The 16,379-nt window shown below is 35.8% G+C and overlaps 1 protein-coding gene across 4 annotated transcripts in view; it reads right to left on the bottom strand.

The window, feature by feature from the left end:
- Positions 1 to 16,379, bottom strand: part of LOC141402609 (uncharacterized) — an 83,071-nt gene that overhangs the window by 30,788 nt on the left and 35,904 nt on the right. The window lies entirely within an intron of this gene.

Raw genomic sequence — 16,379 nt, 5'->3', positions numbered from 1 at the left:
CTATGTGAATTGAAACTATCATCTACGGACAGATCGCATGTATTTAGGGTCTTTTCAGAATTTTGAGGCCCTTTTTGGACATTTGAACTTGCCGACAAAATGTGGATTAGGAGGAACTTGAAGGAATGGACCGACATAGTCCATTATGGAAGTGGATTTTACTTTGGGAGTCATATCTTTTCTATAGATATCGCGCCTACTAGTAATTTCAGTGGATCATCGTATAATTTTTAGAACAGTATGTCAGGAAGCATGGACTTGTCCATGGAAAACATAATATCGCTGTAAGCAGAACCACAACGAACAGTATTGGTATACATTTACAAGGATCTTCGAACAGACCCTAAACTGCACATAGACACAAATGTTGAACTTTTGTGGGGCAAGTACCCCACGGAGAGGACCGAAATGGGTCATTTTAGAAGTTAAACTATTAGTTGCCTGGACCAAATTAGTTGCCTCGTTCAAGGGTTATTAGTGACATTTTTAAATATTGGGGGAAGTTCCGAAAGTTGTGGGCCGGTATTGCCCATCTTGGAACTGAAACTAAGTTTAAAAAAACAAGTAAAAAAGTATCAGTCGGCTTGGCCGACAGAAATATACCCTCAGCCTGTGTACATATATTGAAAAAATTTTTTCCCAAAAAACGTATGTATTTAGAGGGTTTTAAAAATTTTGGGCGTATGTACCGACAAGAATGTGGATTAGGATTAAAGAGCAAAAGTTTTGCGGAGGAAAAACTTAAAGGAATGGATCGACATGGACCATTATGGAAGTGGATCTCCAGCCAGTACATATGGTGCGATAGGGGGTTTTTACACCCATCGGGCTGTTTGCTCAAGAAGTGTGGATTTGCCCCTGAAAAAACTTTTACCATCGTAATTGAGGCAGCGAAAGCAAGTCGCTTCAACAAAAATCAAAGTGATTTGATAGCAGGTCTTAAAGTGAACTTATCCGAAATTTTGTGTGGGAGGTACCGGATGGAGTGGACAAATATAGTCCATATTTGAACCTGATCTATATCTGGTAGATATATTAGGATGTGTAAAGTATGGACCAATTCGGCCACTCCCTTCAAGAGTTACCGTTTGAACAAATTTTCTGAACATTTTTGAACTTTTGTGGGGGAGGTACCTGAAGGAGTGGACCTATATGGCTTATCTTCAAACTTAATATTTGGACAAAATATTACTAAGACCACATTTTGGACCGAATCGGCAGATCCGTTCTAGAGTTATCTTGTACAGTCGTATGGGGGCAGTAAATACAAGTTGTTGCAACAAAAATCAAAGCGATTCGAGAGCTGGTCCTAATCTGAACTTGTCCGAAATTTTGTGTGGGAGGTACCCGAAGGAGTGAACCGATTAAGTCCATATTGGAACCTCATCTAAGTCTGGTAGAAATTTCACGATGTGCAAAATATGGACCAAATCGTTTACTCCCATCAGAAGTTATCATGCGCACAACTTTTCCGAACATTTTTGAACTTTTGTGGGAGAGGTACCGGAAGGAGTGGACCGATGTGGCCCATCTTCGAACTTAAACTAAGTTTGGACAAAATATTACGAAAGCCAAATTTTGGATCGAATCGGTTGATCCGTTCGAGAGTTATCGTGCGCTCCAGCCAGACAGACAGACGGACGGACATGGCTAAATCAACTCCAAATTGTCTGAAACGGATTTCGTTCAAACATACTTGGGGTCTAAAACCAGTATCTCGATGAGGCACATTTGCCCGTATGAAAGTGTATATACCCCCGCTAGCATAAATGCTGAGGGTATAACTAATTCGTGTTTCTTTTTTAGTTTTTATGATTTTTTATTCCTTATGTTGTGTTGGGTTCTTTGATAAGCACAATGGAGGAGTTCTCTTTGTCTTTGTCGTCAGTTAAAGCAGCAAAACTTGACCATGTGCGGTGCTCATCAATACTCGTGCTTGACACGTACACCAAAGTTAAGTGGAAAGTGTAGATGAGAATTATATACAATCAAATCAAAAATTTTAGTAATAGATGTTCTGGGCTGACAATAGTGTTTGTAAAAATTTTAGATTATGATCGTTCCTACCATCAAAATTGATTTTTACAATATTGCGGAATTCCGTTGTTTTGGGTTTTTTGTATGTTTGGAGCAAAATATTGTATTTTCAGATTTGAAATTAAAATGCTTGAACAAAACAAATAAATTGTTGGAACAGAAGTAGATATTCTTGTTCCAACAAAAGCGAAAATTATTTTTTCTGTGTGCAGGCGAAACGACAGAAGCTATGGAATTTTGGTTGAGGGTTAGTCTTGGAACGTGGGTGTCCGATAAGGCAGTTTTTTGGAAATTCGTACCAGAAGATTTCGAAATGTACTAAAAATAGTACCATAGGAGTGATTGACTGATAACACTGTGCAACAAAATGGAGCTCGATGTCTGGGGGGTGCAAAATTTCTTTTGGGGGTGAATGCCCTTGATGAGCATATACAGAACCCCAAAGGGCAGATCCGCAGTGATTCGAACTTTTGAGTTATGGCGTGATGAATTTTTCACTGGAGACCCTATAAGCCATCAGAAATTAGCGTTATAACTTTGTTCGCTGTTGTTTTGGCTTATTTTTGATATGACATGTCTCCAAAATCTAGTGAGGATCTTTTTCGTAGAACATTTCGACCTTCTAGCTCGCTTCCTTCCATGTCCTTTTCGTCCTTTGTTTCAAGAACCGCAATAAAAGTGCCACAAGATGACATTTTTTTAGCTTCGAAATGTTCTACTCATCATGGCCTTTCACCCTCAAAAGGAATTATCCGGTTCACAGTGTAATCAACGCCGAGGCGAAAAGGCTGAATCCCGAATCTTGAAATTCTGAGTGAGAGTTCTTATTGAAGTATGGGTGTGTGATAAGACAGGTTTTCTTGAAATTCTCAAGGGAAAAGTACAAATAATAATTGTTCCACAAACATTCCTGAAGGAACAAGGGAGACTTCTCTCATATCAATGAGTGCTCCCGATTCATATTAGCTCAATGAAGTGGAACCTACTGTTTATCGCCGAGTCCAAACGGCGTGTCTTAAGACACCACTTGTAGAGAAGTTTTACATAGCTGAAATACTTAGGAAATATCGCCAACATTACTGAGGGGTTTTTTACCACCACTGAAAAATGTATGATGTTGCCTGGCCGGGGAATCGAACCCACGACCTTCAGCGTGCATGGCGGGTGTGCATACCATTGCACCACGGTCGCACCCAGAAAAGTACTTAAATGTATTAAAGATTTTACCTTTTGTATTAGGTGACCAAGTAGAGATAGAATTCTGAAAATTGGGCACATATGGAGTGCAGGATAGTGGAAATGGTGACAGTGGTTTACGACAAGTACCAAAAGGTACTAAATGTGATACAATTTCTTATTATTTAAAAATGAAGGCAAAAAATCTTGAAAATTATTATGCTAATCTTGGTTGAGATATTGTCTTGTATATGTAAGAAGGTGATTTGGCAATATGCACTAATGAGCTCCGGGTAAAATATTACATTGCTGTCTCTCCAAACTATCTTCTATTCGCCTTATGTTATGATTATCTTGATTAATAACGCAACAACAAGAAATCAATAATGTCTGGATATTAGCCAATCCAATATGTCGTTTAATTTAATCTTATAAAAATAAATGTATTGGACATTTAATTTAACCTTATATAAATATTTTTTTTTTCAAAAAAAAAAAAAAACAAGTGGGAAAGCGTTAAGTTCGGTCGGACCGAACTTTTTATATCCTGCACCACAAATTTCAGCCATTTCGGTGGATTAATGTGGCCACAACCTTCAAAATACCGAAAATCGGAAATTATCGATCTAAGGGGGCTATATGATGGCGCGGACCTATACCTACAAATTTCTGGGGAGGAAGTTTATATGGGGGCTATACCAAAACGTGGACCTATGTATATAAACCAACTTTGGTAGGAATATTTTTTGGCCTCTGGAGACACAAAATACCAAATTACGACCAATTCGGTGGTAAAATGGGACAATTATCTTAAAAATTCCTTAAAACGACGACGCGTCACGCGTCATTTTGTATGGGGGCTATACGAAAGCGTGGACCTTCATAGCCCGCTTTCAATACCAAAAGTCCTACGTACAAATAATAGATTTTCCCAAAATTTCATCCATCTACATCAATCCGTTCGGACGCTAGAGTGATTTCCACAGACGGACAGACAGACAGACGGACGGACATGGCTATATCGATGTAGAATTGCACGCTGATCAAGAATATATATAGTTTGTGGGGTCTACAATGATTATTTCGAGTAGATACAAACGTAGTGACAAACTTAATATACCCCATACGAATACGGACAAGAAAAATTTTAAATCAGGATTATTCATGTTAATTCTCACACATACTATGTACATACTAAAATGATGACACAATTCGAGAACACTTAAGATGTCCAATTGATGAGACATACTTGATTTTACAACCAATTCATTGTATTTCAAATATCGTTATATACATATATGTATGTATGAAGGCAATACTTTAAATTACGTTTTTTATGTTTTATTCAAAAGTACGTGCTGGCACAAAACTCTTAAAAAAGTGGCTTATTGCAAATAAAATCTCAGGAAATGTAGTATCCTTCTTTTTCGACTGAATAGTTCATAACATATCTCTTAAGCATTAAAATAACGGCACGTTTATTTATATCTTCTTATTCAAATTTATTATTTCATTTCATTAATTACATTGAAGAATTATATTACCTACAATCCAATCACCCACCAGCTATTTGTATTCATTTAATGTTGTAAAAATTATAAACTTTACAATCAATAGCATTCACATGATGGAGTCAATGATCTTTGATGTGTCTTTTTGTTTATGAACAAAATACAAGAGGCATTTGAGCAGCAGCAGCAACAACAACTCCAACCCATTATACATTGTCTTTAGGATTTTCCCAAGACTCATATCTCACTTGAAGAAGTCAAATTTTGCAACCTTCAGTTTTTTTCTGGTTGATTCTTTTTATGTCTCTTTGTTTTATGACAGAGTCTTTTGTTTACTACTTTGCAAAAAGTTCTTTTGTGTGTAGATTAAAGTTTAAAGTTGTTTATTTGTCATTCTTCGGGGTTTTTCGGCATGTCTTTCAGTTTGGCGTTCTTCTTGTCAGGTGCATGTGATTGGCATATTTAATGAGATTTTTTCGAGTATTCAAAATAAGGTTCTTAAGTAGTTTTTTTTACAAAGGCTGTGATTAATGTTTTTGGATTTACATGAAAAAACAACAGTGAAGTAAGTTTCACAAACGTATTCCAACGACTTTATTGTAGCTAGTGTCAATCTTGGTTACATATCGGGTGCTTTGGTAAAGTTTAAATGTGAAATAGTATGGGATGTACGATTATACGTATGGATTTTGTATATATGGGGATTTCTGAGTGAAATCGCACACTTTTTCAAAAAGTCGTTTTTGATTACCATTATTTTTCGGTGTGTTCATGCTGCTCATCAATAAAAATTATAGCATATTTTCAGATTTTTTGTTGACTAACGTTTCCAGAGATATCGCACCTTAACAAACTCAAATTCTGTAAAAACTAGGTGCAAAGAAATATCCATAACTTCTTTAATATTGGTCTAAATGGAAAAAATCTTCTTTGGTATTTTTTGTTGTTTTATCAGCTATGTAATAAAAATAGAAACAAATTGCACAGTGGGCTTAGATGCGATATTCGATACTCTTCGATTTTCTTGAATTTTTTTGTATTAAACTAGGATTATTTACAAAAACTTCTAGTCATATTTCGACGCCTCCAAACAATAGTATGCTAAGTCGACTTAGCATGTTTTCAAGTTCATTCCATTTTTATATTTAACGTCCTTTAACTTAAATTGTGTCAAATTTTGGTAATGATCGGACAATCCGAACAGAAGTTATAAACAAATATTTATTTAGCATAGTACTGAAGGTCAAAGAAATTTCCAAAATTTTAGAGCTTGTCCTGCAAAACTCGCTTTTCAGAATTAGCAAACTATTATTTGGAGGTGTCGAACGTCCTTTAACTTAAATTATTTCCAATTTTGGTAATGATCGGTCAATCCGAACAGAAGTTATAAACAAATATTGACTTAGCATAGTACTGAAGTTCAAAAAATTTCCAAACTTTGAGAGCTTCTCCTGCAAAACTCACTTTTTAGACTTAGCATACTATTATTTGGAGGTGTCGATTTGGTAGTGGGTTTCGAAAAATTACTACTTTAATTTTTAAAATTTGTCAATACAATTTTTTCTTTATATCAGTGTGACACATTTATTTGTTATACCAAAAAATAAAAAAAAAATTAATTTTTTAACATTTGTTTTTTACATTTATTTAGGAGTTTATCTTGAATTATATCATCTTAAAAACTGCGTCGTTTTTCGATTTTGAAAATGGTTTAGATGTTATTGTACTAGCCGGAGAATAAACTAAGCCAAATAATCTACCAAATATTAAAGCGATATTTTCTCCAGAAGATGATTATTTAAATACAAAAGAGTATTTGAATTTGAGATATTTAATGGCCAAATTTATCGCGGGCACAAAAAAACTTTATTCCACTAATGCTGATACACTAGTTGCTAAACCATTCTTAAAATGTATATTAAATTTTACATCGCGAAAATTGTATCCACACGCAGAAAAATATATGTTAGAAATATGTTTGGATCCAAACAAATATTTGTGTCCAAACAAATATATGTTTGCAACATTTTGTAACATATCTCAATTTTATTTGTTTGGGTACCAACAAATTATTTATTTTAGAACATATTTTTTATGCGTGGAGAGAGGATTTTTGTCAAGGAGAGAAACAACAGGGCTCTCGCGGATGCGGAATGCTGTTTTATAACATAGAGCTGTGTGTATGGTGTAATAGGAGACGCAGAAGTTTTGGCCAAACACGTGTGTTTCGTGCTTTGTTGTTGTTAACCAACGTAGCAAGCGAAGAGGAAAAGAAAAAAATAATTATGTTGCTCTTTTTTCAGTTGTCTAAATAAAATCATTGAGTAAATACCGTAATGTGAGTGAATAAATCAGTGTTTTGTGTTTTCTTAAAGAAATTGTGCTGTTTTGTAAATTAAAAGCCCAATACATTTTATTATTGGAAATTTTATAATTGAATCAAAAAGGTTAATGGAAATGTTTCATTGGAATAGGAATAAATTTATATTGGTAAATACATCAATAAATTTTTCATATACATATGTATGTTTGAAATATGGATGTACCTATTTATTACATTTACTAGCAAATGCCCGCTACTTCGTATGCGGAAAGGGAACAAAATATATATAAGCATAATAGGGAAATGGTGAACACTGGAGATTCTGTTTTACTAAGTCCTATTTTTATTAGCAATATTTTTCGATTTAATTCCTTTTAGTACTGTACACTGTAGTATTTTTTATTTCGAATTTCAAAAACTACGACCTCATATCACAGACATATACCAACAGCGACTTATATTGCAAATTTCAGACTTGACTCCTGGTTTTACCCCTTTACTAGCACAGCATTCCCTTCCAGTACGTATTTCCAAACACTAAACTTTATCTCAACCCTTCATAACAACAATAACGCACATTCACAATTCAAGGTTCTAGCTTTAGCAGTTTCGCCAGAACCCGAATAGGTCCGTAAATTGGCATTCAAAATGGCCATAAAAACCCTCGTTTTCGTATATCCTCATTTAACGGCACCCCTCGACTTAGTGCATTTTAAAAGAAGAACAAATCTATATCGTCCAATTTTCTTTAAATTTGGACCATGATTACTCAGAGGATATAAAAGTTTAATTTAAAAAATGCCCACTTCAATCCACGTTTATTAGAAAATATATTTTGAATATTTAGAGTATTTTGAAGATCTTCTGCACATTTTCCAACCGAAATTCGGAATTTGTGGCATGAAAGGTTAGAAAAAAATGTTAACAAAAAATTGTACTTAATGTGCATGGGAGTGTAGACCGTATATAACGCGTCAACATAAGTATGAATATTCAAAATTACCTTTCTCAATCCAGATGCAGTGTTCAAGCTCTTATATTCACTTATCAAATCCAAAGTGTACCGAATTTAGTACAGTTTATCTTAATCCTACACTTCAATAGTATTCATAGTTCTAAATTGCAGGATTACAGGTCTATTGGTTCACTCAAATCCAAATTTAGTGTCATTTAGTACTCATATGTATCATCTGCTAAAACTACCTTCATATCTCAAATCCAACACGCCCAGCTCTATTCGTTCTCCCAAATCCAAATTTTTATTACCATTTAGTACGCATAATTGCAACTTCAGGATTCCAGCTCCATCCGTTCACCCACATCCAAATTGTACCAAATTTAGTACCATAGTACAAATTATTTTAATCATAAACTTCAGTAGTAATCTTAATTCTAAATTTCAGGATTCCGGCTTTATCCGTTCACCCAAATCCAAATTGTACCAACGTTAGTGCCATTTGGTACAATTATCCAACAGTAATCTTTGTTCTAAATTTCAGGATTCCAGCTCCATCCGTTCACCCAGATTCAAATTGTGCAAAATTTAGTACAATTTAGTACACATGAGTACGACTTTCCAAAACTACCTCCATATTTCAATTCTACACTACAATAGTAATCATAGTTCTAAATTTCATAATTCCAGCTCAATTCGTTCACTCAAATCCAAATTTAGTACCTTTTAGTACTTTTCGTAAACATAAGTACGATTTTCCAAAATTCCCCTCACATTTTAATACTAAACTCCAACAGAAATCTTAATTCAAAATTTCAGGATTTCTCAATCCTACACTCGAACAGTAATCTTTTTTTCTAAATTTCAGGATTCCAGCTCCATCCCCTCACCCAGATTCAAAGTGTACACAATTTAGTACCATTTAGTACACATAAGTACGAATTTCCAAAACTACCTCCATATCTCACTCCTACACACCAATAATAATCGCAGCTCTAAATTTCATGATTCCAGCTCTATTCTTTCACTCAAATCCAAATTTGGTACCATTTAGTACTTTTCGTACACATTACTACTATTTTCCTAAACTGCCTCTACTTTTCAATCCTACCCTCCAACAATAATCTTAATTCCAAATTTCAGGATTCCAGTTCCATTCGTTCACCTCAAATCCAAATTGTACTAAATTTAGTACACATAAGTACCCATTTCCAAAACTATTTCCATATCTCAATCCTACACTCTAAAAGTAATCATAGTTCTAAATTTAACGATTCCATCTCTATTCGTTTGCTCAAATCCAAATTTAGTAGCATTTAGTACTTTTCGTACACATAAGTACGATTTTCCAAAACTGCCTCCACATTTCAATCCTAAACTCCAACAATAATCTTAATTCCATATTTCAGGATTCCAGCTCCATTCGTTCACCTAAAACCCAAATTGTACTAAATTTAGTATTTAGTTCACAACCAGAAAACAACTCCTTATATAATCGTTAGTTCTTAACCTTAATTATCATTCCAAATTTCAAGCTTTTAGCTCTATCCGTTCACATGATACCTAATGGTACCAAAATTAGTACATTGCAGTACACTTATAGTACGATTTTCCAAAAACCCTTTGGTACATCTATCGTACACATTATAGAGACCCACGTTCCAAATTTCAGAGTTCTAACTTTACGCGTTCGCGTAACACAAAGGGTACCATATTTAGTACCTTTTGGTACTTTTCGTACCCTTCCAGTTCGAATTTCGAAAAATCCAGCCTTATCTCACCCTTACACACCAACAGCAACCCACACTAAAAATTTCAAGTTTCAAGATTCAGCCGTTTCGTCTGGGCGTTGATGAATCTGTCAGTCAGTCAATCAGTCACTCACCTCACTACTCTTTTATATATATATAGAAGATAATCATTTAACTCCAGATGCCGATTTTCCACTGATTTCAATTTTGAGAAAATGTTAGAGACATAGGGACATATGTTAGAGAGGCCTTTTTTCTGTGTGCAATTTCTTTTTCTATTTTCTATTAGATAGCTGATATAACAACAACAAATAGTGAAACATTAAAGTGATGGCTTTGGAACATTCTCCTGTATAGACCAGAAAGGTTATTTGATAACTGGTATTATTTTCATCGATTGAAAAATAATTGTGGCCTGTAGAGCGATTTTCTGAAAATGCACCTTTGGCTTGGTTCGCCATAAAATTTCATATATAAAGTTTTGGATAAAATGGAAGAAATAGATGGTAGGAGTTCCAAAATAAAAAAGTGTTTTTTTTTTTGGTCGCCCTAATATATTTTTGATCAGGGTAAATTCTGAGTCGATATAACCATGTTCCTTTTTCCGTATGTTGTAATCACTCCAGTGCTAACAATAATCAAGTAATTTTTTCCATATACAGGTCAAGTTCGAATCTCTTGAAATCCTTCTTACCACGCACTTCCCCGGCTGTTCGGACAGTACCGAAGAAATGCGACCCACTACAGCTGTAGATAATAACAACAGTGAAGTTGATAAGATAGTAAGTCCGAATAAAGTCACGTGGGCTATAAACAGCTTCTCTCCCTACAAATCTCCAGGACCAGATGGAATCATACCAAAAATGCTAAAATGTGCAGAGGAAATAATAAATCCCTGGCTAGTATACATCTATAGTAGATGTATACCTCTTAACTACGTTGCAACGAGTTGGAGACAGGTAAAGGTTGTCTTCTTACCCAAAGCAGGAAAACGTAGTCTCGAAAATGCTAAAGACTTCAGACCAATAAGCCTTTCATCATTTCTTCTTAAGACGCTCGAAAGACTCATCGACGTGTATATTCGAGAAAAGATGGACAACTCAAACATCATATCTTCTAGCCAACATGCTTATATTAAAGGGCGCTCGACGGATACAGCCCTACATGAAGTCGTTAGGACTATAGAGAAGTCCTTAGAATACAAACAATTTACTTTAGCTGCTTTCCTAGACATAGAAGGTGCCTTTAACAACGTCAGTACATCAGCTATAAAACAAGCACTAGATAACTTCGGCGTGGAACCGCTCATCAGTAGTTGGATTACCACCATGCTGCAAAGCAGAGTTATTAATGCCACACTGGGAAACAGTACACTGTCAAAGCACGTGAACAGAGGAACTCCACAGGGAGGAGTTATCTCGCCATTACTTGGCTTCTTGTCATCAATGAAATTCTAAATAAACTTGACCACATGGGGATTAAGGTGGTTGCCTATGCGGACGATGTGGTAATACTCGTCTCTGGTTTGTTTCCGACCGTAATAAGTGACATTATGAGCGGAGCCCTGAGATCGCTAGATACTTGGGCCACAAGATGTGGTCTGGGAGTGAATCCAGGGAAAACTGAGATGGTGCTATTCACCACAAAGACCAAATATGCAATACCTAATCTACCAAGACTGCGAGGTCAGGAAATACCCCTATCAGATCATGCCAAGTACCTAGGAATCATCCTAGATTCAAAGCTATCATGGAAACGTAACGTGGAACACCGTGCTCACAAAGCAACCGTTGCATATTACGGATGTCGCAAATTGTTTGGAAGCCGATGGGGCCTCAAACCTAAAATGGTGTTATGGATGTACACCAGCATAATCAGACCAATTCTCACATATGGAGCACTAGTGTGGTGGCCAGCAGTTGACAAGAAAGCAACACAGAAAGAACTATACAGCATACAAAGATCTGCATGCATCGGGGCAACAGGGGCGATGCGAACGTGTCCGGCCGAAGCCCTTAATATAATGATGCACATTTTGCCAATTGATCTACACATCAAAGCAACAGCAACATGTAATGCGGTAAGACTCCGAGCTCTAGGAATGTGGAGAGACAGAGCTTACGGACATGCGTGCATGCTTCAAAAACTTCCGAAAGAAATAACAACCACTGCTGATTACTGCGTACCTACATTGGATTTTGATCAGCCTTTTGTAATCAAATTTCCAAGCAGAAGAGAATGGAGTAATGAATCACCATTGATAGCATATGACACTAAGGTATACACGGACGGCTCCAAGATGAAATGTGGAGTCGGATCCGTTGTGTTTTCGGAAGAAGCAAACATATACACATCTACAAAGCTACCTGAGTACTGTAGTGTCTTTCAAGCGGAGATACTGGCAATAAAGGAGGCCTGTACGAACTTTTACAGCATCACACAGCAAACTCAATAGGAATCTTCGTCGACAGTCAAGCGGCGCTCCTAGCACTAAAATCCAACGCTGTCACATCAAAGCTAGTGAAAGATTGTAAAGAAGAACTTGCCAAACTAGGGCGTCTGTCAAGAGTAGTTCTCACTTGGATCCCGGGCCACAAGGGACTTGCTGGGAACGAAAAAGCAGACGAGTTAGCTAGAGCAGGATCCGCCTCTAACGAACTCCCAAAGGCGGCAGTCGTAATTCCAATGGGAGTAGTTAAAGGGGATATCTTCAAACACTATCTATCACTGGCTGAAAGTAGATGGGACAAAACGGCAACATGCAAGATATCAAAATTAACGTGGCCTCAATACAACGCCAAACGAACTAAGTTCCTAATCAATCAAACGCGACGGAACCTTGCAAGACTTATTGCAGTGTTAACCGGTCACTGGGCAATTGGTAACCATGCAAAACGTTTAAATCTACCGCACAATGACCACTGCCGTAGCTGCGGGAATGAAGAAGAGGAGGAAACTGTTGAGCGCCTCCTCTGTTCCTGCCCTGCACAAATGCAACGACGATTCAAAGCTCTAAGACAACCGTTCCTTCGTGATATCACAGAGATAACAGAAGTAGGTCTGGGAGACCTTCTGCGATTCCTTAACTCATCAGGCTGGATTTAACTGCCAACATGCAACAACGAAATAGCAATCTCTGAACGAGTGGTGTGGTTTTTCAAAACGGTATCTCTTACATACTAATTGAGGCTATAAAGTATAGCCACCACGTAAACCAACCAACCAACCAAGTTCGAATATCGGCTATATCGGTATACAGCCTTACAACGGTACCGTCTGATTTCGGCTATGTTGAGTAAGCTACATTTTCAGACCGAATTAGCTATAATTTGACATTTATGCTTACTAGCAGTAAAAACTTTTCTACAAAAATTGTGGATTTCAGGTATTTGTGTGTTATTATCAATATTTTCGTCCTAAATTTGGCTACAATAACATTAGTGAAATATCTGCCGTTTTCATATGTCAACAGTTTGTCGTACTAGCTTAATTCTTACCACAAATATTCCTTTTAATTTATTTACCTAAAATAAAAAAGAAAAAAAATTATTAATTTCTGCTCAATATGTGTAATGAAATAAAATTGATTTATATTTTCAAATTGTTTATAGTTCTGAAATAGTCCATACAGAAATTTACCACAAATTTCTGCACAAAATATGCCAACAGGTGGTGCACCTATTATTTCTGTCATTTCCACTAATAAGTTGACAGCATGATGTAGGTATGTCCACTAAATTCTACAATAGTTGTGGTCAAAACCGCAAACTCAACACTTTGCTTTATTAATTTTAAAATCAAAGAAATGTTTACAATGGCCACATGCATTGCCGCCAATCACAACGATTGATTGATTGACTTTATGTTGCTTTTCGGTGTAAGTGTTTGTGTGTGTGTTAAATGCGGTTTTGCTTCCGCAGTTTATTTTTCACAACTAAAACATAATAATTGGTAATAATTACCGCTGATTTCCTTGATAGTTTCAATTTAAAAGTCAATGTTTACATTAACTACCCAATATTGATGAAGAAATATTAAACAAATATAATATTTTTTCGAAACATTTATTTGTTAATAATTATAAAATAATTGTGTAATATATACACAAATCAATTGATGATGTCCATGACCAAGAAATTGCAGAAATGTAGTTTTTGCAATATTATGCAGACCTTACAAAGCTTTGCAATTCATGGTATTGAAAGTCATACTCCAAAACCCATGTTGGGCTACTCTATGTGTCATGTGGTCAGTAAATTAGTCATCATCTCATCAATATTTTTTATGTGTTTTACACAATTTACAATTAACACTTAACCCATTTATTTGTTGCGATATTCGTTTGGTTTGGTGTTTTTTTTTTTCTTTTAACGAAAAAAGGCTCCGTTATAAGTGTGCCAATTAGTTGGAAATTTATTTGTAATTTTTGGTGTTCATTTTTTTCATTTTTGACCATACGTGATTGGGGCGATTTTGCTGTTAAGCTTTTGAATATTAAAATTCATTTTGGTCACAAAAAGTTTATTAACCCAAATTAAATTATTTTTCTGAGTTTCGGTTTAAAAATAAAACCCAAAATTATTTTTAATTACCTTACTCGTAGAGGTTGCGGTTTGGTCAGCGATATCTGAGCATGAATTTTTGCTCAAATTATTGTTAACATCCAATCAGATTCCCTTGAGATAGGTTCAGATATTCAACATAAAAAAATTTTGAAAAAAACAAAAACTCTGGAAAGAACTGAACAACAAAAATGCTGTAAAAAATTTATTCAGAATTTATTGTAATTTGGCACAATGTGTGTCATGAGTGGATGGCTGACTTTTCGCAAAAATATCAATATTGGTCCAATCGAATCCATAAAATGATTCGTTTGGCACAGTTTGTATCAATGTACAGGTGAGATGTTCTACTTATTTTGTTCTTTCTTTCATCTCTACGAGTATTCAATGAAAGTCAGATCTTTACCATTCGGCATCATTACACACGTAATCTTAACCATAACAACAAACGTATTTAGAAATGATCTTAATTGGCTTTTAATTAGCCAATAGGAAGCATCATGGCAAGTAGTTTTTCTTGTAAAGTTTTTAAGAAATAAACCATTAGTTTAAAAGAAAGTTGCTTGTTTAAGAATAACAATTTATCTATATCCCTACGAAGGTTTTTTGTCGATTCCTACCACTATCCTACCAATCATCTCCATCATATCTATAGCGTACCTCATCTGTTAGACCTGCACCTCTACAAAATATTGGTGACACTTTCATCAAAATTACGACCTGAAGAGTGATTATATAGTTCAGTTGGACAGACGTATGGACGGACTAACATTTGCAGATCTCTAGAATATTACCTATACGATATCAGTAATACTGATCAGGTATGCAAAAAAACAAGTTTCCCCACAAACATCCCAGAAGGAACGAAGAAACTCGGGACCTTTTTTTGTGCAAGGCGGACCACTCCAGTGACGTATGTCAAAGTCTCATTTACTGATCCACAGAATAAATGGCGTAAGGAAAATCTCCAATATTGCACATATTAGTCAATATTTAACAATCGAAAATTTCAAGTCATACGACATTTACATATAGTGTAAACTACCCTTTAAGGGCTTCTATAGACAACACAAGACCTCTCGGGGTCTTCTATAGACTACAAAAGACCAATGTGATTTTCTATAGAAGACTACAAAATTTAACAGACGACATCTTCTGTTGTCTATAGACGACTTTAAGATGTCCTCTGTTGTCCATAGAAGACCTCAAGAGGTTGTTTGTTCTCTATAGAAGACGTCAAGAAGTCTTCTGTTTCCTACAGAAGACCTAAAGAGTTCTTTTGTTACCTATATAAATAGGCCTTCTGTTGCCTGTAGGAGACCTCTTAAGAAGATATTTGACGTCATATATAGACAACAGAAAACCCTTTAAGGTCTTCTATAGACAACAAACGACTTCTTGTGGCCTTCTATAGACAACAGAGGACTTTTTGTGGTCTTCTATAGACAACATAAGACCCTTTTAGGCCTTTCCATATACAACAGAAGATTCAATTTTTCTATATGCAACAGAAGACCTCTTGTGGTTTTCTATAGGCAACAGAGGATTTTCTGAAATCTTCTTGAGGTCTTCCATAGACAACAGAAGACCCTTTTAGGCCTTTCCATATACAACAGAAGACCTCTTGAGGACTTCTATAGACAACAGAAGACCCTTTTAGGCCTTTTCATATACAACAGAAGATGCAATTTTTCTATATGCAACAGAAGACCTCTTGTGATCTTCTATAGGCAACAGAGGTCTTTCTGATATCTTCTACAGATAACAGAAGACGTTTTCAGCTCTTCTATAGGCAACAGCAGACCTCCTGAAGCCTTCTACAGGCAACAGAAGATATAAGTCTTCTATTAAAAACAGACGACCTCTTGAGGTCTTCTATACGCAACATAAGTCCATCTTCTTTAGTATTCTATATATAGCAGAATATATAATTCTTCTATATGCAACCGTGTTGCAATGGTATGTACACCCGCCTTGCACGCTGAAGTTGGTGTGTTCGATTCCCCGTCCCGGCAACATCAAATTTTCAACGGTGGCAAAATACCCCTCAGTAATGTTGGCGAC

The sequence above is a fragment of the Musca autumnalis genome, unplaced genomic scaffold (assembly GCF_047663935.1).
Source record: "Musca autumnalis isolate F117 unplaced genomic scaffold, ASM4766393v1 scaffold_4, whole genome shotgun sequence".
NCBI lineage: Eukaryota > Metazoa > Arthropoda > Insecta > Diptera > Muscidae > Musca > Musca autumnalis.
Note: the sequence above shows the minus strand (reverse complement) of the source record. Positions and strands in the feature narration are given on the sequence as shown.